Source organism: Pararge aegeria, chromosome 2, assembly GCF_905163445.1.
Source record: "Pararge aegeria chromosome 2, ilParAegt1.1, whole genome shotgun sequence".
NCBI lineage: Eukaryota > Metazoa > Arthropoda > Insecta > Lepidoptera > Nymphalidae > Pararge > Pararge aegeria.
This window is the reverse complement of record NC_053181.1, coordinates 1,044,918-1,070,760: the sequence shown is the minus strand read 5'-3', so window position 1 is coordinate 1,070,760 and position 25,843 is coordinate 1,044,918. Positions and strand designations below refer to the sequence as shown.

General features: G+C 36.6%; 1 protein-coding gene and 1 non-coding gene across 2 annotated transcripts in view; both read right to left on the bottom strand.

The window, feature by feature from the left end:
* LOC120629644 (nucleolar protein dao-5-like) overlaps positions 1-25,843 on the bottom strand; it is a 182,904-nt gene that overhangs the window by 126,554 nt on the left and 30,507 nt on the right. The window contains exon 2 of the mRNA XM_039898642.1: positions 1,003-1,071. The gene's annotated coding sequence lies outside the window, so the exon portion shown is untranslated. The remainder of the gene's footprint in view (positions 1-1,002; positions 1,072-25,843) is intronic.
* Trnak-cuu lies at positions 11,158-11,230 on the bottom strand. Its single transcript has one exon. It is a non-coding gene; the product is annotated as a tRNA-Lys (tRNA).

Here is a 25,843-nt window from a genome sequence, read left to right as displayed (position 1 = left end):
ATAATAAGGTAATATCGCACGTTTCAGTCGCAATCATTGTCATCACTGGACATAAGACCGACTAAGACACTAACCATATTTCAAAATGCTGTTAATTAATGGATAGAAGCGTTACTTTGCGGAAATCTATGATATATTATGAAAATTAAGTTTAATTTGCTATAGTCCGCGAAAAGCAGGAGAATCTGTATGGTGTCATTTATAATTTCTTTAATCCCACTCAAATTATAATTCCACACCAAACAGATCTTCGGCAATGTACCCTCTACTCACGTTTCGCTCCGAAACCGGAACATCCTCAGGAGATGCTGACTTTACAATGAATAATTGTAAATAAGCTTAATTTTCATAATGCTGTTAATGCCAATTATCTCGCACAATAAAGGTGACTAAGTATTATTTATTTACTTTTACTTATATTTAAGCCTTTATGGTATGCTAAAGTATATACTAGTTTATCTATTATTTATTGTTTCGTGTGAGTAGTCTGGTTTATGTATTAGTATGTATGATTATAACAGGGTATTTAGGTAAGGTTGTCTGGTAGACAACGCTACTTAGCGATAAGGCCGCCTTTGCATCCAACTATTTGAAGTGTCTGTTTATATTTTGATTAATTTTCTTAACTTGCTGTGAAGTAAAAATCAAGAAAATAAGTAAATAAATAAGTCATCATATCAACCCATTGCCGGTCCACTACAAGGCATGGGGCTCCTCCCCCAGTGAGATAGGGTTTAGGGAGAAGTCCACCACGCTGGCCCAGTACAGATTGGTGGACTCCACAAGCCTTTGAGAACATTATGGATAATCTCAGGTATGCAGTTTTCCTTCGCCTTTGAAGCACGTGATATTTTAATTGCTAAAACCGCACGTTACTTAGAAAAGTTAGAGCTGGGATTGGAACTCTGAATATACCAAAAAACAAAAAAAAAAACCTATCTCTGACACAGTTAAACGTAATAGCCTACTCTTTTACAATAACAGCAGCCTGTTGTCAATTACCTTGGACAAATGATGTCGGAGGTCACGTAAATACTGGCAATTCCTTGTGGCGAGACAGCTTGGGACAACCTGCGAACAAGCGAAATAACAATAAAGAAATGACTGGTCAAGGGTATTTGAGAATACATAATGAGGTAGTTCCTAAGTCATCTTAACAAGCACGAGTTGTGTACAACATTTAAAGATTTTATTTACGAACTCCCGCCGTTCGGGTCAGCGTTGAGCGTGTGTCCATGTGTGTCGTGGACTCGGCTGCACGGCTATCATGGGCAGCAGACAATTATATCCCCGGGGAAAGGATAAAAATGTATCTTCTCCCACAGCTTTATCAACTCTCAGAGCACTGGCGCACAAGTGGAAAAAATATCCGGGATAAAAATAAACGGGAGTTATTACGACCGCCGACCGTTATTGTTCCGATCGTCGTTTCAGTCAATGGTATTCTCGCGAAGCTTCGACCAACATCTTAAGAAGCTTTCGCTTGGTTGTTGGATCAAGGGTCGGATACAGAAGGCAGTAGTCCTTGAAACGGCGCGTAGCCCTGACCGCCGGTTGCTTGGGCATTCAAAAGCCCCGCAAGCGGAGGGTGGATGTTTTTATTTTATAAATTTTTAATAGTGTTTTTTATTTTAATTTTAAGCATTGTCAAAAATTTAAAAAAAATAAATTAAAAAGAATAAATGATAACGGGCGTAAACTTCTGCTATTCCATGTTCCCGTGTTTTAGCATATGAAAACGTTAATTATATTCCTTGTCAGGGGATATAATATTTGTCGCCTGTCCTGTTTGTGAACTGATAATTTCTAATTTCTTTCTTTCTTCTTTTCTGGTCTAGTCCGTTTCGGCTAAGGTTAGTTACCGCGCTACCTAACGAAGAGCTGCTTAGGGATTTAGCGTTCCGCTAGCATTTTATTTATTTATTTATCAGTATATTTATTTATTAATCAGTTTATAAAAACAAAAATAAAAAGCACAGACACTTCAAGTACGTAGTAGGATACAAGGCGGCCTTATCGCTAGGCAGCGATATCTGCCAGGCAACCTTAGGATTAGGAAAACTAAAAAGAAAAGCTAAAACGAACGCCAAACGCGCCCTGGTCTAAGAGCCCACAACAAACTTAGTAGGGTTATGTTATCACCATCTCAAAGTCATTTAATATTTAGCTACGGAATTGAAGCAATTCATATCCAAGCTTTTTTATCGCTTAAGTTGTCCTCAATATTAAACTAGGAATTTCAATTAGCTTACATTTTATATAAACTTTGAACTTATTGATGGAACTTCTTTGGATCTTCATTTCTGATTTGATCACGTAGAGATCTCATAGCTCTCTCCGTCGCCCGCGGAGCTAGTAAATCTCTTTAATTGCCAAAGTGAAAATAACATAACACTAAGGTATTAATTATAAATTAATAACATAACACGTTCATTATATTTTTATTTGGAAATCATTATTAATTTTAATTATAACAAAATTCTACATAATCGTACGAAACAAAAAATAAATTAGTGGTAATTTAAACAATATTAAATGCTCGAAAAAAAAAGAAACAACTGTTTATAGCGCTGTGCTAAAACGTTTGCATCCGCCATTTAGATTAATTTAAGTAAATTCGAAGAAATCGACTGTTGATTTTTGACGACCTCCTTGGCGCAGTGAGCATTGTGTCTTATAATTGGAAGTCCCGGGTCCGGACCCGGCAGGGGCTATTTGGAGTTTTTTAATTTCCAAATTTCCTCTGGTCTGGTCTAGTAGAAGGCTACGGCTGTGGATAGTTACCACTCTACCAGCTAAAGCATGCCGCCAAAAGACTTAGCGTTGCGATGTGGCGTTAAAAGCACCGCAGTACCTATGAGTTTAATATAACTGCCTCTATCGCCAACAGGTTAGCCCGGTACCATATCAGACTGCAACATCACTTACCACCTACACTTTCTCTCTATATTCCTAACTGTGTAGTGAAAAATGTACAAATACAGAGTTTAAATAAATACATAAATAAACCACCAGGTGAGATAAAAGTCAAGGGCTAACTTGTCTTCATATCAATCCATTACAATGAGAAAGGTTTAAGGCCGTAGTCCACCACGCTGGCCCAGTGCGGATAGGTGGACTTAAGAATAAATCTACTAAATACGTAATCAAAGCTTACGTTTAAAAAATACTATGAAGGTTTAGTATTTATTGAGGGACGTTTGTAATTGCCAGACGAATGATCTGTCCTATGTCAGGCCCATTCAATCCCCCATGTGGTATAGGTTTTTGGTTTCCCGGAAGCAACCCCCCCTGATACCTACCAGTTCCTTTGGTGAACCTGACAATATCTCCCATGGATAGGTTGGTCAGGTCTTCACTTGTTCCATCCTTACCTTGTAGTTCCCATCTTACCAGTGCGTACATGGGGCACTCAGCTATGGAGTGAAAGGCGGTTTCTGGACAGAATTGATCCTCTAAAATTCCCATTATTGTTAGTTATATATTTAACAGGCAATGTCATGTGGTTATGCCTGCTACAAGTGCTTTATTAGTTCTGCCCTGTGACATTAGTTGTTTTGTCTTGTAACTGTGAAATTATTGAAATTTTTATGTGTACCAGTACCATTAAATTTGCAAATAAGGTATATTGCGTTATCAAATTTCGAACTTTCCATTAACCGCCTATTAGAAAAGCAAATATTGATCTGAGCTAATTAGCCTGCATTCCGTAGTGTAGCGAAGCGCCCGCGCCGAAAGTGAAACCTACTACTAGTAGATCGGTCAATGACCCGCGTGTGATATGCAAACTGAGGTCTGTGGTGACATTGACATTTCTTTTTTATTTTCTTTATTCTTTCCCATAGGGGAAAAGCAAAGGTATATCACCGTAAAGCCATATCTTCAGTGTTTAATTATCATTGACAGATCTATTTCTACATTATTGCGCGGAATTCCAAATTCAAAATAATTCAATCATCGTCATCCATAGCCTTTTAACGTTCTTTTGCTGGGCACGTGCCTCCAAGATCCCTCCACTAGAACTGCACGAAATTAAGATGGGACCACCTTCGAGGTATGAGGTATGTATGAATGCATACCAACCAAAAAAGGTGTATAATTGGCGGAGTAATCGCGTAACAAATATACAAAAAAGAAACATACAGTCAACTGGAGAACCTCCTTTTTTTTAAGTCGGTTGAAAATCGGAACTAGCTAATTCTATATATACGTTTTTTTTATTTCATTGTAAATACATTAAGACTTCTTTTAAGCTATTTAAAAAAAAAATTAAAAAAAGCCTTACCGATCCGACCTTCCACTCTATGACAAAGTATAAATTTTATTTCGTGTTATTACCGTTTTTAAGAAATTAAATACAAGCCTTTTGCAGCGGTAACTAGTTTCTATAACTGTGTTAAATTTCATCCTAGTGAATTTAATAGATTTCCAAGTAAAATGACTGTGTCATAAGAATGGCCGTGCATGCTAGATATAAAGTAAAGGATTCTTTAGGAAACCTGTTACGGTGGAAAATTTTAAAACGATAAAAAACAATGACTCTAAACTACATTTGCTAACTAGACTAGCGCAGATCAAAAATGATTTACCTCAGATGAACTAAATCTTAAAACCTATCTATTAAGACCAAGATTATATATATATTATGGTTTGTCACTTTCGTCTGCTCTAATAGTTTGCTGTACACTCAAAGGCTATTTTGGAAACTGCCTCGTTGATCTAGTGGATAGGTTGTTAAACTACGGATAACGAGATCCTAGGTTCGAATAATTTTTTGTTGTATTGAAAGAATGATAGTTGGAAAAACAAAAAGTGCACGCCTCATCATTTCATTCATTACAATAAAATTGAGATTATTTGTAAATAATAATTAAAATACACCTAATTATACCGTGAAAAGTAATAGGCTTCTTTTGTTCAAAATACTGAAGCCTATAAAAAAAAACAAATAGATAAGTGGAAGTATTTCGCTCGTTATCGTGACCACAAGATACGTAGGATGTATATGATACGTACATATAGACACACGGACGTCCAAGATAGAACTTTTTTAAACAATTTTTTAATTAGTTTAAATAATAAAAAGAGATTTAAAAATATCATGAGTGTTAAAAATAGTGTTTTTTCTCAACATTTGTCTATTTATATTCACTTTTTAAAGCAATAAAGAAGAAAAAAAAGTGACATTTTAAGTTGGAGAATCACTCGGTGTGCGTAAACTGACAGTAATATCCATCTCAACGCTTCGCTTATGAGGCGTGCAAAATTTCCAGGCCGGAGTTGGGAAAATGGTATTGTCAAATAATATTGTTTTTATTTCCTATGCAATAATGAATGAATAGAAAATCAAATACAACTTTAAAAATAAAGATACATCTTTATTTTTAAAGTTTCACTGTCATTTCAATGCGACCCACCCTCATACACTGCTGGTGTACAGCACGTGCCGAGTCTTTGAAGTAGCCGATGCTTGCATACGGCATGAGTCGGCTGCCGCTTTGGTCGGCTCAACAAGGCGTGTAAACGATTTGAATAATCACATATGTTTGTTTTATTCGTAATAGATTTCTCTTTGCTAGTTAAAATGTAATTATAACTTTGTTAAATATTAATCTAATAATTCATCTTAATTGATAGTTATCAGTATCGAAGTCTAGATTTAATCAAGGCCAACGTAAAACTTTCGAAGAACAATAAATAAGTACCTATTAAGTACACACAATATAGTTCTCTCACGCATTATTCAAAGCTAGGGTTACCAAAAAATTTATATCATAAAACCAACAAAAAAACAAAAAAACTGGATCCTTTTCGCAATCTTCACTGTGAAACCATTACAGTATTTCCATGAAAATCATTGCAGAGAAAACACAAAATGATTAAGACAAGACATGAGAACTTTAAATTGTACGCATTCAGTTCGATCGTGAATAGTGGAGTACTGCTCCAATTCTCGGGATGGTGTCTTAGTTTTAAACTCCACAGGCTTGTGCCACCTGGTCGGGGGTTTAGCAACGGTGTGCGAGATCGCCGAGCTAGCAACTTGAGACCTCAACATCTGTCGGTTCTACGAGCTAGGCCCCGTCCATCACAAATTCAGCTTCGCCGCTATGTAGGTAACTCTATGGATCTTGACATTCTTATTGATACCTGATGACCTTCTCGTTAACCCGTAGTTAGTCACATTTCTTGCTAGGCTAGGTAGCTTTGTTTGTTAGGTAAATTTGCTGAATGTATGTCAAGCTATTTACTGATTATCAGCTCTATCTAGTGTAATGAATAGAATTGCTCACAAAGACCTGACAATTTAGATTTCTTTGGAAATTAATATACATACGTGCCGTGTGGTGATTGCACAACAGAATACAGTTGTTACCACCCTTCCTGTTCTTTCGGTATTTGTACGAGGTGACTAAGGGAATATAACAGATAGACTTATCATATATAAGTACAATCGATACCGACCATATCACTTCCTCGACGACTGAGTGAATGGCTTTTACGTATGTACGTAACTGTTGCATAGTTCCGAGTTCTACCCTCGTTGAAATTATAAATATAGGATTAATGTCTTTAACAATTAAATGCATTTAATTTATTAAGTTCTACGTAAAACAAGTTATTAACGTCTGTTATGTGGCTCAATAAGTTGTTAAAAATGTTTAGTTTATATGCTGTAAAGTTTTAAAAAGGTGTTGTAACCTGCTAAACTGTAAGTAATATATTATTTATTTGTTCAACCTAGGCTAGTCACTAGGATATGTACTCTAATACAATTATTTAATTAATAAAGATATTTATAAAACAAACAAACAAAAACTAACTTCTAATGCAATCACCAACCCATCTGACTAGCTTGGTGAGTCTGGACAAACACTGCCGTTGGCAGAGGCCTTTAAACCAGCAGTAGCAAGTTATAGGATTTTGATGGTGCGTGGCAACCCTAATTTACCTGTCAAACTATTTACACCTTTAAGTATTATATTTTTAGATTCTAAAATAGCATAGTCTCCATTTAGCGTATATTTATTTTATATGGAGTTTATGAACGCTAATCTCCGTAACCATATTAATTAGCGTTTCGTAAAAAGCGTTACAACAATGGAAATTTTGCAAATTAATGCTTTTACTCTTCAGTGTGTGGAACCGTGTAACATTCTAGTTAATTATTCTCCAGCTATGGATTCTGTTATGATCGGTTGTTTTGTGTAGCGCGTGGATGTATGACGTCATGACCTATCCAAGTTGATAAAGATAATGATGATTAAAGTGTAGCTCATTTAACTTTATTTTATCAGTTATATTGGAGTAACATATTATTGCATCACTTTATAATAGTGTAAAAATAAATTATTTTTCCACGACACTGGGAATCCTAGTATGGAAATCACAGACTTTATCTGTATTCTTTGGATTACTTTTTATGTGTTTGTTTGAAATAAATAAATAAATAAAATAAATTTAAGATAATTAATTGCTTTTGAGAAGTCCATTCAAATAAAGATATAGTATGTCTATATTAAGTGTAAGTTCACATATATTAAAACCATAGTGACTATGGGAGATGGAGATTCACACAGAGGTTTTTTTTAATCGGTTTATTATTACTGACATATGGTAGTCATCGTTAAGAACCAGCGTGCACATACCATGTACATAACTATGAGTAGGTATGTCGTCGCTTTTAAAAACATATAAACTCCTAATCGTTAGGAACTTGTGAGGATTCTATCTATTTATGTAGAGTCATCATTTTAAACCCATTGGCGGCCACTACAGGGCACTGGGCTAATAAGGTGGGCTTTTGCTGTAGTCCAACATGCTGGCCCAATGCGGATTAGTGGACATTACAGCTTGGTGGGTCTACGTTTTAAAACATCTCTCTCCTATAAGACAAAAGATGTGCCCAGCTACGGCGGTGGTAGGCTGAGGCCCTACAGCAGAGAAGTCCCCAGTGTGCTTCACTGTACTGAATCCTTGTATTCAGTCCAATAGTGTTACTTTATAGTAAGTAAATATAAATATACTACTACAATACACACATCGCCATCTAGCCCCAAAGTAAGCGTAGCTTGTGTTATGGGTACGGAGATAGCTGATGAATACTTTTTTATCAATATAATAACCATAAATACTTATAATATACAGATAAACACCCAGACACTGATAAACATTCATGTTAATCACACAAACATTTTCCAGTTGTGGGAATCGAACCCACGACCTTGGACTCAGAAAGTAGGGTCGCTGCCCACTGGGCCACTTAGCCGTCAAAAGGTAGGTACAGTAAGGTACACACCGAAATATGTTTGGCATAATTATTTTTTGAATTTTACTTAATAGTCTCAAACTTAAGCAAAATTACATTAAAAACATTTGCGTATCAGTAACTGCATAGTTAATGATTAAACTAATTAATTGAACCTATAAAAAATCGTAAAACGCTGTGGTAGGTATCTGTAATAATAAAGGCTCTCCCCCACATGCGCGCTATTGCGCGTATCGATCGATATTCGTTAATATCGGATGCGTTATTGCGATTTCTGTTTTCAGTGCATTTGGTATTAGAACGGCCACGATGTTACACACTCAGTGCTCCGATAATACCAACGCAAATAGTAGGTCTTAGGAATTAGGACGCTTGCGGTTTCTTTCCTGCAATAATCAGATATGTGGTCTTAGTCTTAATAGTACTTATAAAAACTTACATAAAGCGGCGTTCAAAACCTTAGTACTAGTAGTACCTCAAGGAAATAATGACAGTGTATAGTCAGTACATATTTGAAAATTTAACGTACGTTCATAAAAACATTTCTAAATTTAAGAAAAAATGTGACTGCAATAATTTAAACATTAGAAGTAAGAATAAACTTACAGTGTAATATACTAGGTTACATAAAAATCATAATTCGTTTAAAGGAAATTGCATACAATTCTACAATAAACTACCCATTGACATCTTGGAGATGTCTCTTAAAAAGTTCAAAGTTTGTATTAAACGTAAGCTTATAGAAAAGTCCTATTATAGTATAAAGGCCTACGTAATCAATAAAAAAGCGTTGGTGTAAATTATTGCTCTAACCAGGTTGTTCTTCTAATAAATTTAAATGACATTGTGAGATGGTGATTACAAAATAAACACCTGGCTAAGTTTGTTGTGGGCTTCTTCTTAGACCAGGACGCGTTTGGAACCCTCGTAGCTTTAGTTTTAAGTTTACGAATGTGGTTATCGCCATCATCTCACTACCGTGTAATTCTTATGTACGCATCAAAAGTTCCACCTATGTCCCTAATTAAATAAAGATATTTTTGACTTTGACTTTGACAGCTGTAAAATAAATAAATAACAAATTTGACAGGTTTTAAAAACAGATTTTTACCTGGAAAATTTGTACAAAGGACTGCAATGCAGATTAGACTTGATTTGTGTACAACAGAATTGGCACCAGTATCAAATGAGCTTTAGTTTTAAGTTAACGAATGTATCACCTGAAAATCATTAAGATCACTATTACCTACAGTGCATGGGTTTCCCCTTGAAATCAGGAGGGTTTAGGTCATAGTCAGTGGCGTGCGCAGGGTTTTTGACCAGGGTATGCATGAAGAAGGAAAATGGCATAAAATGGAAAAATCCTTCCCCTTTATGAGTAATACAAAATGTTTAGGGTATGCAGTGCTTTTGTGCATGTATGAAGTGCACGCCACTGGCCATAGTCTGCCACGCTGGCCCAGCCATGCAGTTTTCCTCACGATTATTTCCTCCACCGTTAAAGACTTTAAAATTACTTTAACTAAAATCACCTTACCAGCAATGGAAACAAAACATCATAGGCGATTGTGATGCCCTGAATGATAGAATTTTTGAATTTGAATTTGATAATATCGCGATATGGGTGAGAGCCTTTATCTGGTAGGTAGGTAGATGATAAAACCAGAATCGCGTTACAATATTGAGCGGTTGTATTGGGCAACGCGAGATCCAAGGTTGTTTACAAAACAATTTCTCAAATCATGTCCGTTCATTTCTAAAGTTTTTAAGAAATACACATCGAAAATTGCGGAACCGAACTCGAACTCGCATTTCTGCATGATTTTCTTGTAAAAATTTGGCTTGAATACCATTCAAAACATTCAACTATTAATTAATATCTCTGAAAATCTCTGAAAAAAAAAGACTTTTTAAAAGTCGTTTGAAAAACTATTTTTTATGTATGTAGTTATAGTATGTAGTTTATTATAATTATATGTATGAACAATATATATTATATATAATAATTATATGTTTAGTATTAGAATTTATACCATGTATGTAGTTTAGTTTGCAATATTTTTATGTAGGTAGAAATTTTTATTGCCGCACCAACCCGTTCCTTACAAAAACTTTAGCGATACGACCGCCTTTGCACACGTAAACTAGTTTTTTTTATTATTTTTGTAAATGTGTTTCTTTGTATTTTGTTATTGTGTGTGCAATATAGAATTTATTATTATTATTATTATTAAAATCAATCATTTAAGTCCACTTTAACTTTCACTCAAAAATTCACTCTATATCTTCGCCTAATTTAAACCGATTTGAAATCTGTCTATTCAGCTTGAAAAGTGTAAAAATGGTGATCTTCAGACAAACTCCTCAACAGTTAATTTTTTCCCATACATACTTATTTGTCGTCTATAATCTGTGATGCTAAGTAATAATGCAGACTGCAGTTAAAGAGGGCAGCGGGCTGTTCGGGGTATGGCAGTTATATTAATTTCATGCCTCTTATTGGTTCGACGCTGCAACGGACCGAAGCGCTAAATCACTTGGCGTCACGCCTGTGGTAACTAGCCACGACCGAAGCCACTGCCGCTCCACTGCGCAAGAGATAGGTATATTAAATAAATACACGAAAATACGTTCGGTGCAAATTCTGTATATAATCTATAATTTTATGCCCATCTTGCAATAATTACATCAATGTGATTAAATTTTATTAACATTTTTAAATGAAGGTAGTTAAAAATCTCAACCAAATTTTGTTTTTTTTAAAGTAATTTGAAAGAATACCCTATTGAATGTAAAATTTGTAGAAAATTGTATAAATAAATTTAAAAAAAAAACTTTTGTAAAATTTATCATTAAAGAGATGAAAAAAAAACTATAAAAAGGTTTTCCGCCCAACGTGGGGCTCGAACCCACGACCCTGAGATTAAGAGTCTCATGCTCTACCGACTGAGCTAGCCGGGCTGGTGATAACAAAGTTAAAAAATACTAACTTACTGCTATTCATTGTCACAGTAAACTATTTTTTACATGCTAAAAATAGCTTATTGACATTAATTTCAAGTGACTTCCACGAAAGAAGATATATATCTTTTGTCACTTTATTCCAGTATTTACTCTACATCTCTACCATATCTAAATCGATTTAAACCCGTCTGTTTGGCTAAAAATGGTTATTGAGATGAGGGACCGACTCCTAAACTGTTACATTTCTCCGATACAAACTTTCATCTGCTATTCCACCAAATATAAAACTGCTTTTCACGGTGCGCTATTCTTTCGATTCCTAAGGAACATAGCGTGATGTTAAATATCTATCCCATAACTTTTCTCAAGAATTGGGTTATCAATAACGATTTTTTTTATTCAGACTCACGTTCAAACAAACGAGCTACTACGTTTTTTACATATTATTGATAAGTTATAGTAACTATTCCTTCTACTATCATCAACTTCTAAGTAGGTTTGATGATATATCATTGTTGGACAGGCACGATGTTCAAACTTTGAAGATAATATTCATGAGTTTATATAGGTTTGTTTGTACATTGTGATAAAGGGAAAGGTTCAATAAATAAATAAACTACGACGATACACACATACTAGCTCCGAATTAAGCGTAGCTTGTGTTATGGACTATGGTTACAGAGACACTTTGCAAAAAAAGCTAAATAATCCATACATATAATAAAAGTGAAGTGTCTGTTTGTAATATTGAAATAACCGTTATTTACTACATGTTTATGAATATTATATACATACACCAAAATAACATTTTTTTAAATTTTTGTCTGTCTGTCTGTCTTTCTTTGTTCGTTCAAGCTAATCTCTGAAATGGCTGAACTTTGACGTGACTTTTAATGGCAGGTAGCTGATGTAATAAGGAGTAAGACTGGTATATTTTAGTTACTTTCACAGCATTATGTCATATGGAATTTTACTTTGGGGTAATGCTGCTGATATTAGCACTATTTTCGTGCTGCAGAAGAGGGCTGTTCGTTCTATCTACAAAATGGGTCCGAGAGAGTCATTGAGAGATAAATTTAAAGATTTTAAAATAATGACAGTGTATAGTCAGTACATATTTGAAAATTTAATGTACGTCCATAAAAACATTTCTAAATTTAAGAAAAAATGTGACTGCAATAATTTAAACATTAGAAGTAAGAATAAACTTACAGTGCAATATACTAGGTTACATAAAATTCATAATTCGTTTAAAGGAAATTGCATACAATTCTACAATAAACTACCAATTGACATCTTGGAGATGTCTCTTAAAAAGTTCAAAGTTTGTATTAAACGTAAGCTTATAGAAAAGTCCTATTATAGTATAAAGGACTACGTAAACGATAAAAAAGCTTGGGTGTAAATTATTGCTCTAACCAGGTTGCTCTTCTAATAATTTAAAATTACATTGTGAGATGGCGATAACAAAAAAAAAAAAAAAAAACACCCGGCTAAGTTTGTTGTGGGCTTCTTCTTAGACCGGAACGCGTTTGGAACCCTCGTAGCTTTAGTTTAAAGTTTACGAATGTGGTTATCGCCATCATCTCACTACCGTGTAATTCTTATGTACGCATCAAAAGTGCCACCTGTGGGCCTACTTGAATAAAGATATTTTTGACTTTGACTTTGACTTGACTTTAATAAAAAATAAAAGCGGTAAATCATCAAATCAGACACTCCCGTGGAAAAAACAATTTAACACGAAATGTTATTTTAATGTTTTTTTTTACAAGATGCCCTTAAAGACTTACCCGTCTCCACTATGCTGGGGCTGGGGCATAAGTGAGAGATTTCTTTATTTATGTTTGCTTGCAAGTTTCAGCTTTTTAGTGCTTCGGACAGTAAAGCCTAAAAGATTTTATACATGAGTGAGTAGGTGGTAAATAGACGTATCTAAAGGAATATTAAAATGTGAGTTATAAAAGCCAGACATATGAAACGTAGAATATTTAAATTGAGAAATAGGGTTCTATTATTAAAACCAAAAATATGAGTGCTCGAAACTATAACGAAACTTTTATTCATAAAGCAAGGCAACGTCCTCTTTTTGGCTCGTCTTCCAATTTGAAACTATTATAACGAAGAATGTTTAAATATCTAATTTTATTACAAAAATAAAAACGTTACGTACCAATTAGATTGTACTTTTGGTTATAAATCATGAGAGTATGTAAATCAATGTAAATCCTAAGTAAACTAAGATATATTGGACAGTTATCATTTCAGTCCGAGTTGGGCGGGGCCAGGCCGAGGTCCGGGGTCCGGGGTCCGATCGTGTAGTTCTCGGACCTTCACATTTACAGCACCAGGTACACAAGTCGGTTAAGGACCAACGGAAGTATGCGATCGTATATCACTTGAAAAGGTTACTTTAATAGATCAGATAAGAAAGCGGAAACAGAAACTTTCGACCCATCTTTACATAGTATAAAACAAAGTCGCTCCTCCCGTCTGTTATCTTAGATCTTTTAAAGTAAGCAGCGGATTTTAATGCACTTTTCAGCAATAGACAGTGTGATTCCAGAGAAAATTAATACGTCGTAAACATGCATTTTATATCAGAAAAAAGTCAAGAAATTCAAAACTTTGTAATTTGATGTCGTAACCAAAATATTTCTGTGCGCTTACTTTGCAAGCGCTGGCTAAACCTTACAAGATAGATCACATAAATGTATAAACACGATTTTATTGTTCACAACATAGGATAACCATACTTATGAGTAAATATAATCGTCACGTTTGGAACTTTTGGGTAAAAGACAAAAAATTGGCCAATTGGCAAGCGAGCGATATAAAGCCACAAGATTACCATCATTATCAGATCAACCCATTATCGGCCCACTACAGAGCACGGGTAAAGGCTGTAGTCCACCACGCTGGCCCAGTGCGGATTGGTGGACTCGACGAAAACTGAGAGTTCTCCATAATATTCTGAAAGGCGTATGAAGTCCACTAATCCGCACTGAACCAGCGTTGTGGACTAAGGCCTTAACCCTTCTCATTGTTGGAGGAGACTCCTACCCTACAGGGTAGGAGGTAGTGGACCCGGTAATGTGCTGGTATGATGAACAAAAGGTAAAAAAAGAGTATTTTTTTACCCGTTGATTTTGACTCATTTAAACAACAGCAATAAAGGAGAAAAACTTTGATAAAGCTCAGAAGAACTGTAGAATTAAATGCACAAAGAAGATGATATATCTAAAGGGAAAGTTTATGAATGTTTGAATGAGCGGAATTTAATATTTGTATATTCTGGCGGAAGAGCATTAGCATACGTTCTCACTTTCTATCGAGTTACAGTTTTTAGCGGGCGCGCGTGGGATCGCCTCACGCCTGACGCTGCCTGACACTGAGTGACAGCTTGTAAGTTATATAATCATATGCGCGCTGAGGTGACAGAGAATGACATCTTGCATAATGGATGCAAAACTGACGGTGAACTTCGAAGGCGTGAGCAAAGCGACCTGGGTGGTATATAAAAAAATAAATTAATATACTAAATATTCCTACTAGGACAATACACACATCGCCGTCTAGCCCAAAAGTAAGCGTAGCTTGTTTTATGGGTATTAATTCCCACTTCCCAGTCCCTGCCCACTGCGTCAATCGGCCGTCCAAATATTTAATCAAATATGTATATCATTCTGTGCCATTTTTGTTTTGGGATTCGAACTCGGCCGCCCGAAAGTCACTAGTCTACCATCGCTTCGATGTTTTTATCGCCATCATATATTATTATTATGTGTGTTACCAAATCTGCCTTTGTACGTACATTTGGTTTAGGATAAAAAGGTATCTTCGTTCAGACTGGTCAAAATTGTGCATAATCTGTGGTCGGTATAAGTTGGAGTAGGAATTCAAAATGACAGGAATCCAAATCATAAAGGGAGGTCAAAAATGACGGGAAAATAGAGGTACAGAAGAGTATAGACAGAAGATTGAAGAAGTTATCTCTTCGCAGTTAATAAAAAGTGTGCTACAAGTTCAGATTGATTGATGTTTGAGTTTTTAATGTGCTATGTTATAATAAGAAATACTAAAACGATTAAACGTTGTAGGATATATTAATAAGTGAGGATGAAATCGCTCGCAATGACCATATTATTGGTGCGACCGCCGCCGCCGGTTGCAATGTGCCGAGCGTCGTTTTCTAGTGAAACCCGTGCTTTCAAAACGTGGTCAGGTGGTGATGCGTGCCGTTTCACATCTGCTAATAGGCGCATTAGCTGCAGTTTGCAGCGCTAACGAGGCTTCGACGCTTTATATTTATAGTCCTTTTTTTTCCACTACAAGTTAGCCCTTGACTGCAATCTCACCTGGTGGCTGGGATGATGTAGTCATATCCGACATAGCACCGGAACACTTAATAGGTGAGCGGCACGTCTTTGTCGGTAGGGTGATAGCCAGCCACGGCCAAAGCCTCCCCACCAGACAAATAAATACCTAATGCTTTAAAAATGCATCTTGTGTGAAAGAGCCAAGATTTTTTTGTTTACTACGACAATAGATACACACGACGCGCTCTAGCCCAAAAGTAAGCGTAGCTTGTGTTATGGGTACTAAGATGACTGATGAATTTTTTTATGAATATTATGCATAAATACTCATAACACTCTAAAATAAAAATACTACGTTGTTCTAGTGGTTAGAATGTTTAACTAGGGATAAGGGAGGGAGGTCCAGGTTTCGAATCCCGTATTGTGTAATTTCTATTAAATAATTTTCCGTACCTACCTACAAACTCGGAGTCAAAAAATTGGCGTGTCAAATTGTGCCTTAGAGAGCACGCAAAGCCGACGGTCCCGGTTATAATCACCTAACCATTGTGGTAAAAATCGTTACAGTCCACCAAACCGCATTGGAGCAGGGTGTATGCACTGAAACTGTTTCCCCTATGAGAGAGAGAAATTTAGCATATTCTGGATATATAACACACTTCCCCAAAAGGTTGCTACGTTTAACATCACGGTTTTTACGTTTTGCATTAACCTGCGTTGATGACAGGCAGGGACAGAGTAAATGCATCGTCCTCTCCACAGCCTTCTTGCTGAGTCTGCATACATCTGTGTCCTGCAGCTATAGGTTGAACCTGTGTCTGTTAAACCAACAGTGCCCCGGAAGCGCTCGGCACAGGTTTTTTCTGTTAAGAGTGCATCAGATGCGACCCTTCTGTTGAACGTTGATACTGTTCTGTTCCGTTGAACTATTTTATTCTATTCTAACGGTTTTATTAGGTTTAGGTTTAATGACATTTCCATGAAAAGACCTAAGTCATAGGAAACTTAATTTTCTATAATAAATTAATACACTTCGCCATTAGACTAAGCTAAACTAAATTTTACTATTATCTACTCATTCAATGTATTCGTCTTTAAATTTATTGATATTACTTAATATATAAGAAGCTTGTTTAGTTTTGAATACATTGGAATGAGTTTAAATTCTTTTACAAGTAGATATAGGTATTTTATTATAAAATTTGGCGCCTTCAAAGGTAAGGGATTTTTTACCATTATTTGTTCTAGTTCTAAGGTAAGGTAAGGTAAGGTAATGTAAGGAAACTGGCTCAACGGGTTTTATTTTTCTTTTTTGTAAAAGTGATATTAGTGTGGATTGTTTTATTTATTGGTTTTCTAATAAAAATGCACGTGCTATATATATAATTGATGAATGTTCATTATTTTAGTATCACTATAGATTATATTAGCACTGGAGAACCGGTCGCTCCTGGGAGTTGTCTCCAGCAGCCCTAATCACAGTCATTTTAATGTATCAAATTTAAAAACCGACGTTTTGGCTTTTGACTGTAACATAATAAGTGTATACTTACCTACATTTCAAATCGTTGCGAAATTATCAGAGCGTGGAAGATAGTAGGTAAGATGACTGAAGACATATAACTTTCTTTTGTTGTTTGAAGCTAATAAAATGCTAGTTTTGCTGTTATTGGGTTTATTGTTGAAATGGGAAGATATTATATTATACTAGCTTTTTGATTTCATGCATTTAATTTAGTTGTAAGTCTATTCGGTATCGCTAAAGCATAAATGAGATGTTCGCTGCTGTCCGCTGAGGAGTTCTGTCCTCTATCTGCAACCACATCCAGATCTACACAAAGTTTGGGCAAAATTAAACACATATTATAACCTCTATAGTAAAAAAATAATTATTTAAATCGGTTATAATTTGTCGGAGATGTGGTGTAAAATCGTCAAAGACTTTTATCCCCTCTCCCAAAGGAACCGACCTTAATGTCGGGATTAAAAGTATCTTACATTACTTCCAACACTTCCAAGAGTATGTGTACAAAGTTTCATGAGGATCGGTTAAGTAGTTTTTGCGTGAAAGCGCAACAAACAAACTTACATTGACACTTATAATATTAGTAAGTAATATTAGTATTATATACCTAGAGTAAATAATTCTATATGACTTATCATTATTTATCATCAATAGCTTACAACGAAGTGGTGGTAACGCATTGGGTAGGAGCTGGATTTCACTTTCGGGGGGTCGAGTTCGAATCCCAGCACGCTGACTTTTCTGAGTTATGTGCGTTTTAAGTAATTAATAAATCAGTTGCTTCAACGGTGAATATTTATTTGTATTGATGCAAGCTATTAACTCATGTTTTATACGTGGTCGCTATTTTGAAAAACAACGAAAATCACGGACTGGCTTACATACAGTAGGTAAGCCAAAATATTTTCCCTTTCAAAATATTACAGTTATATACGAGTATCTTACGTTGTTTACGAGGAAACATTAGTTTAGCCCTTGAAATCAAAAAGGTTGAATACCCCTGCACGTGATACGCGCCCGCTAACCCGAACTGATTATTGTAAGGAGTTGTGGGCCTGGCGCGCGGGGCTTTTTCATCGTAACACCCATTCGAGGAAGGTCAACTGCGTATATCAAGGATATAGAATTCGATAATGTCAGCTGCTTAGTGTTGGCTGGGTTGGCGTATTCAACAATGTCAAAGTCAAAAATATCTTTATTCAAGTAGGCCCATAGGTGGCACTTTTGATGCGTACATAAGAATTAAACGGAAGTGAGATGATGGCGATAACCACATTCGTGAACTTAAAACTAAAGCTACGAGGGTTCCAAACGCGTCCTGGTCTAAGAAGAAGCCCACAAAAAACTTGCCGGGTGTTTTTTTTTGTTAGCACTATCTCACAATGTCATTTTAAATTATTAGAAGAGCAACCTGGTTAGAGCAATAATTTACACCCAAGCTTTTTTATCGATTATTGAATGAATTAAATTATAAATGGAACAACGTCTCTGGTTTAATTCCCCTAATCGGGCCATTATTTGCTATGTATTGAGTTTTTCGTCCCAGATTTTTTCCGTAACAGCGCAAAGATTGGAAGTCGGTTTTGATAGCTTTTGCCTCAACGAGAACGTTAAGCCATCGGTCCCGATTATTATGATTAACTTCCGATACTAATTAGGAAACCCTCCCGTTGGGAGGCCTCTAGCCCACCAGTGAACGACACGCTGATGACGAATAACCCAGTAATGTCCCACTGCTGAGAAGATTCCACATTTCTTACTTCTTCTAACCCACCACGCTGCTCCAAAGCTAATTAGCAGGCTACGCCATACCCCTGCAAACCGAATATATATTATGCCCATATACAATTGTGAACGTATCCTAAGATGCCATTCCATTACGCCATAATAAGAAATAAGTAAATGCCCAAGCAGCACATAAGGCGTTGTCGGTCAAAGCTATTCATATATTCAAAAACTCGAGGTCTGAGTCTAAATTCTTCTGCTATAGACTTAGCAGATGTATGCTTATATTTAGGGTTAGTAATCGTTATTTAGAAACGTACTCTTGCAGGGCTTCGATTTCCATAACTGGAAAATGTTTGTGTGAAAAAAACTAATTGTTTTTCAGTGTTTTTCAGTTATAATAGCTTACTGAGGAACTTATTGAGGAACATCTCAAAGATTTCGTCCAACTCGAGAATGAAACTAAATACCTCGTGATCGGTATTCTAGCAAGCTTACTAGTTCATGACCACTGAGGTCAAAGTCAAAAATATCTTTATTCAAGTAGGCCCATAGGTGGCACTTTTGATGCGAAAGTACATAAGAATTACACGGTAGTGAGATGATGGCGATAACCACATTCGTAAACTTAAAACTAAAGCTACGAGGGTTCCAAACGCGTCCTGGTCTAAGAACAAGCTCACAACAAACTTAGCCGGGTGTTTTTTTTTTGTTATCACCATCTCACAATGACTGCTTAAATTATTAGAGGCATTTAACACTGTTAAGATTTTTTAATAAGCATTTCCTAAACAACCAACTCAAGTATCAATCATGCCTGCAATCCAATCCAATTATTACAAAAACAATGTAACAATTATCACATCAAACAAGTTTCAGGCACGCCCCGTCATTTTCACCAAGCGATGTTACGCCAAATATACCTCTATTGCTAACAACACAAGGTTTGTATAGGTTTAAGTAATTCTCTTTTGTGTTTGTTGATCACACTGTCATGTGGCAAACGTTAAAAGCAGATAAATATTTGTTTGTACTCGGAGACGGCAAGTCTATTTTTTAATTTTTATAGGTACTTCAAAAGCAGGTTAGAACTAGCTGGTCACCTGATTGATTACCACTGCTTATGCTTATTCTTATTCCAACTTCATAGCTCAACTTTAACTCTGTGAGATGGTGATAACAAAAAAAACCTGGCTAAATTTGTTGAGGACTCTTATTAGACCAGGGCGCGCTTGGAACCCTCCTAGCTTTAGTTCTAAGTTAACGAATGTAATTATCCATTACTAACATTAGTGTAACATGTTAACTGTATGAACGCTTTATAAGTGCCTGTGATAAGGTCTACATGAATAAAACATTTTTGAATTTCAATTTTGAAATCATCAGCTTGTGGTGCTGCACAAGAGCCAGGCAGTCTTAGTATAACCGACAGTCCTCTGTGACTGTAGGGAAGTAAAGCGTGGAAGTAAATAAAGATATTCTATTCTGTTCAGAAGGAAGTGGTAGAACAAGAAGGAGTTAGCAATGAGCTGCCAGCTTTGAAGGAAAAAGAATCAGTGGATATTTTGTGATTTACTATCACATCTGAGTGATAATAACCGAAACTGATTGTTTAGCGTGATTAAAATTGAAAAGTCAAAATGTTTTCCTTCTCGCTCCGTGTTTCACTCTGCGTGGGCGCAGTGATGAAAATAATATTTAAATCATATAAATAATATAATGTATCAAACATGGGTAAACTACTATCCTTGACCATGCTTTGGAAGTTAAACAGTAAATTTCATATACACTCAGTAATAATTGGGGGATAAAAAATATCGAGTATTTTGTCTCCTGCATATGCCGTGCTGACAAATAAGCTACAGAATTTGGCGGTAGTACAATACCTTACAAGAATATTTTTCACAGATCAAACTTTGTATCATCAAAGTAATTGGACCTAATGAGTCGTTTTATAGTCACAAATCCGGTACTTCTGATTTTTAAATTCATGTCAATAAGGTTAATTTCACTCCGATGTGCATTCATTCCCATATTTGAAAACTGCTGTATTGCAAGCGAGCCAGTTTTGTACTAAGGCTAAAGATCGGACACGCGCATTTATTCAGTAGCCAAGATTAGCTGGCTCGCATTGGAGGATTTGTTTCAGAGTATGGAAATACTTGAACATTGGATTAAAATGGATCTTACTTCCATTGCATTAAAGCCTACAATTCGTTAAGTAGGACTTTTGACAGAGCGTTTGTAAAACAACAATTGGAAGTACAGAATTTATGGTTATAAAACGAGTGACATAAGGTCCTTTCATGATACAGTTTAATATCCTAGATCATTTTCATTTGTCAATAACCACCTGAGGGGTAGCTACAGCGTCACCGGGGGAGTGGGGCGAGCGCGAGAGCTCGCCATGAGACGGCTCAAAAACATCGCGGGGGGGAGGAGGAGAAGTCGGCCCGAGGGTCCCTCCTGCGAGGACGCGGACCTCGGCTCGGTACGACGTTAATCTGAATGTTAGTGGGCTTTTGGACTAATTAACGTTTAGTCCGAACGCCCCCGTGACCGTGGTAATGAGGTCAGAAATCGGGACCCTCGTCTTCGCCGGCGAAGACGCTGTGTTGGCTTTGTGTGTGTGTGCGAAAACAACTCTTGTACTAAGGCCACAGATCGAGTACGCGCCTCCAGTAGCCAGCGCGGCTCGACGCGGCGATGCGTTGCAGATGCTGCGTCTCGCTCTATTTCCCGGCCCGTTGCAACACGCATACAATGAACAAGTAGTGCTGCGAGCGGTAACGAGGTGGGCTCCTGCTAGATGGGGACTTCAGATTGTGGATTCGGTGGATCCGGACCGTTTGTGAAGAGATCTTTGTAGATTGCTAACGCCAGAAGTTGAAAAAAACAAAATTCATTTATTTATTAGGCCCAGTTTATAAGCACTTTTGAAACGTCAAATCAGACTCTACCACCGAATAGGAAGGCAGATTCTACCGAGAAGCGCCCGCGAGAAACTTAGCAGATTGCTCTTTTTTCAACATAATTCTACAGTTCACAATCTTTAGAATTTTCTATCTTGTGAGAGATGAGAGCCTTGTCGTCAATAAATTCATCAGTCGTATAGTAACCACGATTTATTGAATGTGTTTGAACACATTATTAAAACTTATGCATTGGTCCAAGATAACCTAGGGTGTCTTATTATAAAAGTATACTCAATTCCACAAATGCCTTTTGCACTTTTCGCAGATGTCCCTAATTTATGTCCATTTCGAGTAAAGTGGTTGTTTTTACTCAATGTAATGGCTTTTAATTAAAAAAAATCATGACGTATATCAGTAGTTGGGTTGGGCTGGCGGGAATGGAGCAAAACGAAGCGCCCGCCCTGTTTTCAGTATTTCAGAACAAATCGTTCAAAGTCCATACCGAAGCATTTCAGGTTAGCTGTTCATGTTCAGTAATATTTTAAGACGAGAGTTCGCATGCGTTTTTCTTTGTTAAATAAATAAACTAATAAAGTAAAATATCCATCATCGTCATCATAACATTTGCACACTGTCTGTGACAGTCGATTGTGAAGGATCTGTTTAATTAAATGTTTACTTGTTATGTACCCACAATTTGGCAATTAAATAAATATTATTATTATTATAACCTCCGGTGAGGCAATAGCACATATATTGCATTATGTGACTCGATTCAGATTGTTTCTGAATTAAACTACGACAATACATACATCGCTATGTAGCCCCAAAGCAAGCGTAGCTTATGTTATGGGTACTGAGATGGTCGATGAATGTTTTTTATGAATAAAATACATTAATACTTATTATATATAGATACAGATAAACAACCAAACACAAAAATGCAGGTTCATTACACAAACATTCTCCAGTTGTGGGAATCGAACCCACAGCCTTGGACTCAGAAGGAAGGGTCGCTTTCCACTACCCCAATCGGCCGTCGAACCGTCATTTTTGCATGGATTTGGTATCATCTTAAAAAATGTAGATATAAAACACTTACGAAATAAAATTGTTTAGATTGTATCCTTTATACGAGACCCTACCGTTTTTTTTTATCAAATATTAATATTAAAATCTAAGCTGACATTTATATAACTTGGCTAATAAGAAGGCAAGTCATAAATCGCATTCACAAAGCATTAGCGGCGATTAGCATTGAACTGCTCATACGATAACCAGCTTATTTACCTAATCGATGTGGAAATTAGCAATCTTAACATCTTTATCGCTTGGGAACTTATTGACGTTTAGCAATATGATTTTTAATTGACAAATCAGACTTGGGATGTTTCGTAATCGTGTGATTAATAGAAACTGACGACCACCCTGGCACTGCGGTGAGCGCTGTAGTTTCATGTAGGAGGTCCCATTTCTAGGTTCGATTTCCGGCCCAAGCAATTTGGCAATTCATTATTTCTAAATTTTCTCTGTTCTAGTCTGGTCCAGTTCGGCCCTGGGTGTATAGAATCCTACCGAAAAAGAGGTGCCACTAAGCGATTTAGCGTTCCGGTACGATGTCGTGTAGGAACCGATTAGGGGTATGGGTTATGAGCCCGTTACTTTCTTAGACTGCTTCATCACTAACCAGTAGGTGCAATTGCAGTCAAGGGTTAACATGTAGTGAAAACTAAACAAAACACTATTTATCTAGCCAATCATTTCCATGCATGCGCGATTTTCTAGGCGATACGTTTCTACATTTCGCTAAACTGAAGTACTTTTTCCTTCTCAATTGTGTAATATATTCCGGGAAACGTCAATATCACATCCTTATAAGCGACTCGTAAAACTAAATAGAGCATGCTGCTGATATAATCACGGATATTACTACTTCATCTGGTTACGTAATACTATACGAGTAGTAGAAAAGTAAACGAGATCAGGTCTGTAAACTGTATGCTCGTAGATCGTAGGATCGGTAAGCTGCTAAGGTTGAACTATTGGTTTGTTTTGGTGCATACCAGTGTTGAAAGCCAGAATAATGTTTTTTTGAAAAAAAATTATATCGACTTTGTATAACAACTAAAAAGCAAGAAATAAATATATATTCCACAACTTTTTTATCACAAGACTAAGGTCACAAACCGAAAAAAAATACCACGCTGACCCAGTGCGGGTTGGTGGACTTCACACGGCTTGGAGAACATTTCGAAGAACTCTCAGCCATGCAGGTTTCCTTCAACGTTCAAGCAAGTGATATTTTAACTATATAAAACGCAGATATCTTAAAAAAGTTACAGGTTTGTGCCTGGGATTCGAACTCAGCCTTGGTTTGGAAGATGTAAAATTAACGCATAATCGCGACGTCGCGGGAGGTTCGTTTACGTCTATGAAATGAGGTATCCGCGCCGCCCGAACGACGCGATGGTGAAACGGCGTCGAACCGCTAGTACGCAATAAAGGCATGTCGATTCAAAAATGCAATAATCTTCTGTGGATAACAAATAAAAACATCTGACCAACATGATTAGTTACTTAGCTAACTCATCGCGCGTATCAAATAGAATCACGCAGATGCGTTTAGCGACGAAAATAACCAATACGCCGAGACGTGGTAACGTGGGAACGAGGCGGTATCAGGCGCGATCGAGACTGTACGTGCGACGATCCCATCCGACGCGAATTGCTATCTACTTACTGAATAAGGACGCCCTTACACTATGAAATGTATATCAATGGTTGAAGCGGTGATAGCTTAGTGGGTAAGGCTTCAGCTTCCATTTCGGGGGACCGAGTTCAATCCCTGATCCGCACCTCTTACTTTTCAAAGTTATGTGTGTTTTTAAATTAAGTTTTTTTTTTTTTTATTTGATGGTGATAACAAAAAAGCAGAGTTTGTTGTGGGCTCTTCTTAGACCAGTGCGCGTTTGTAACCCTCGTAGCTTTAGGTTTAGGTTGGCGAACGAAGTTATCACCATCCCAGTAATTACAATTTATAAGTAGACAGCCGATTGGCGCATTGGGCAGCGACCCTGATTTCTGAGTCGTTGGCCGTGGGTTCGATTCCCACAACTGAAAAACGTTCGTGTGATGAACATGATTGTTTTTCAGTGTCTGGGTGTTTATCTGTATATTATAAGTATTTATGTGTATTATATCCATTAAAATATTCAACAGCTATCTTAGTACCCATAACACAAGCTACGCTTACTTTGGGGCTAGATTGCGATGTGTGTATTGTCGTAGTATATTTTTTTTTTATTTATATATGTATGAACGCTTCATTCGTGCCTGTGATAGGCCTAATACATGATTTTGATTTGATTTTTTTTTTTTTTTTGCTGTCAAATAACAAACACCCTGAGGAAACCTGCATGCCTGAGAGTTCTCCGATTTTATTCAATTGGTCTGCGTGGTGGACTACGGGTCTAGCCGAAAAGTTAAAGAACTCGAGAGAGAAGTTTGGAATACTTGAAACAAGATCAGTACTACAGTGTTTCTCTAAACATCTTAATTCGATTAGATGTTATTCTTCGATGTTCACGCTTAGTAATTTGTGATTAGAACAATGATTGTTGAATGGTATAATGATGTTGGAAAAGAGCAACTGCTGAGTTTCTGCCTTTCGAACCGGTGGTAGAGTCACTACAAACGGACAGACTTTACGTTTCAAAAGTGCTTATATTAGGCCTACTTGAAATAAATATATTTTGAATTTGAATTTGAGTACGTAATGTACAGTGTGCCGTCACCCTAAGTCTTCTAACTTGTGGCGCTCGTAAATAAACTAAAACAGTGTTCTGATAATGAGGCGTATTTACTGGCGAAAATGATAAATCTCTCTACTATACAGCACCTACAAGCTGTTACCCGCGACTTCGATCGGGTTTGTTTTGTTTTAAATCACGCGGGAAGCATTAACATAACGTAATCAGTGAGGTCTTGAGATTAAAATACGCCACACACACACTGACACACGTACACACACGCCTTCATATGCACACGCAAATACACATGTAAACTTTATTTCAAGTCATTACTAAAAAGTTAAATAAAATGTTATGTAAAACAAAAAAAAAAATAC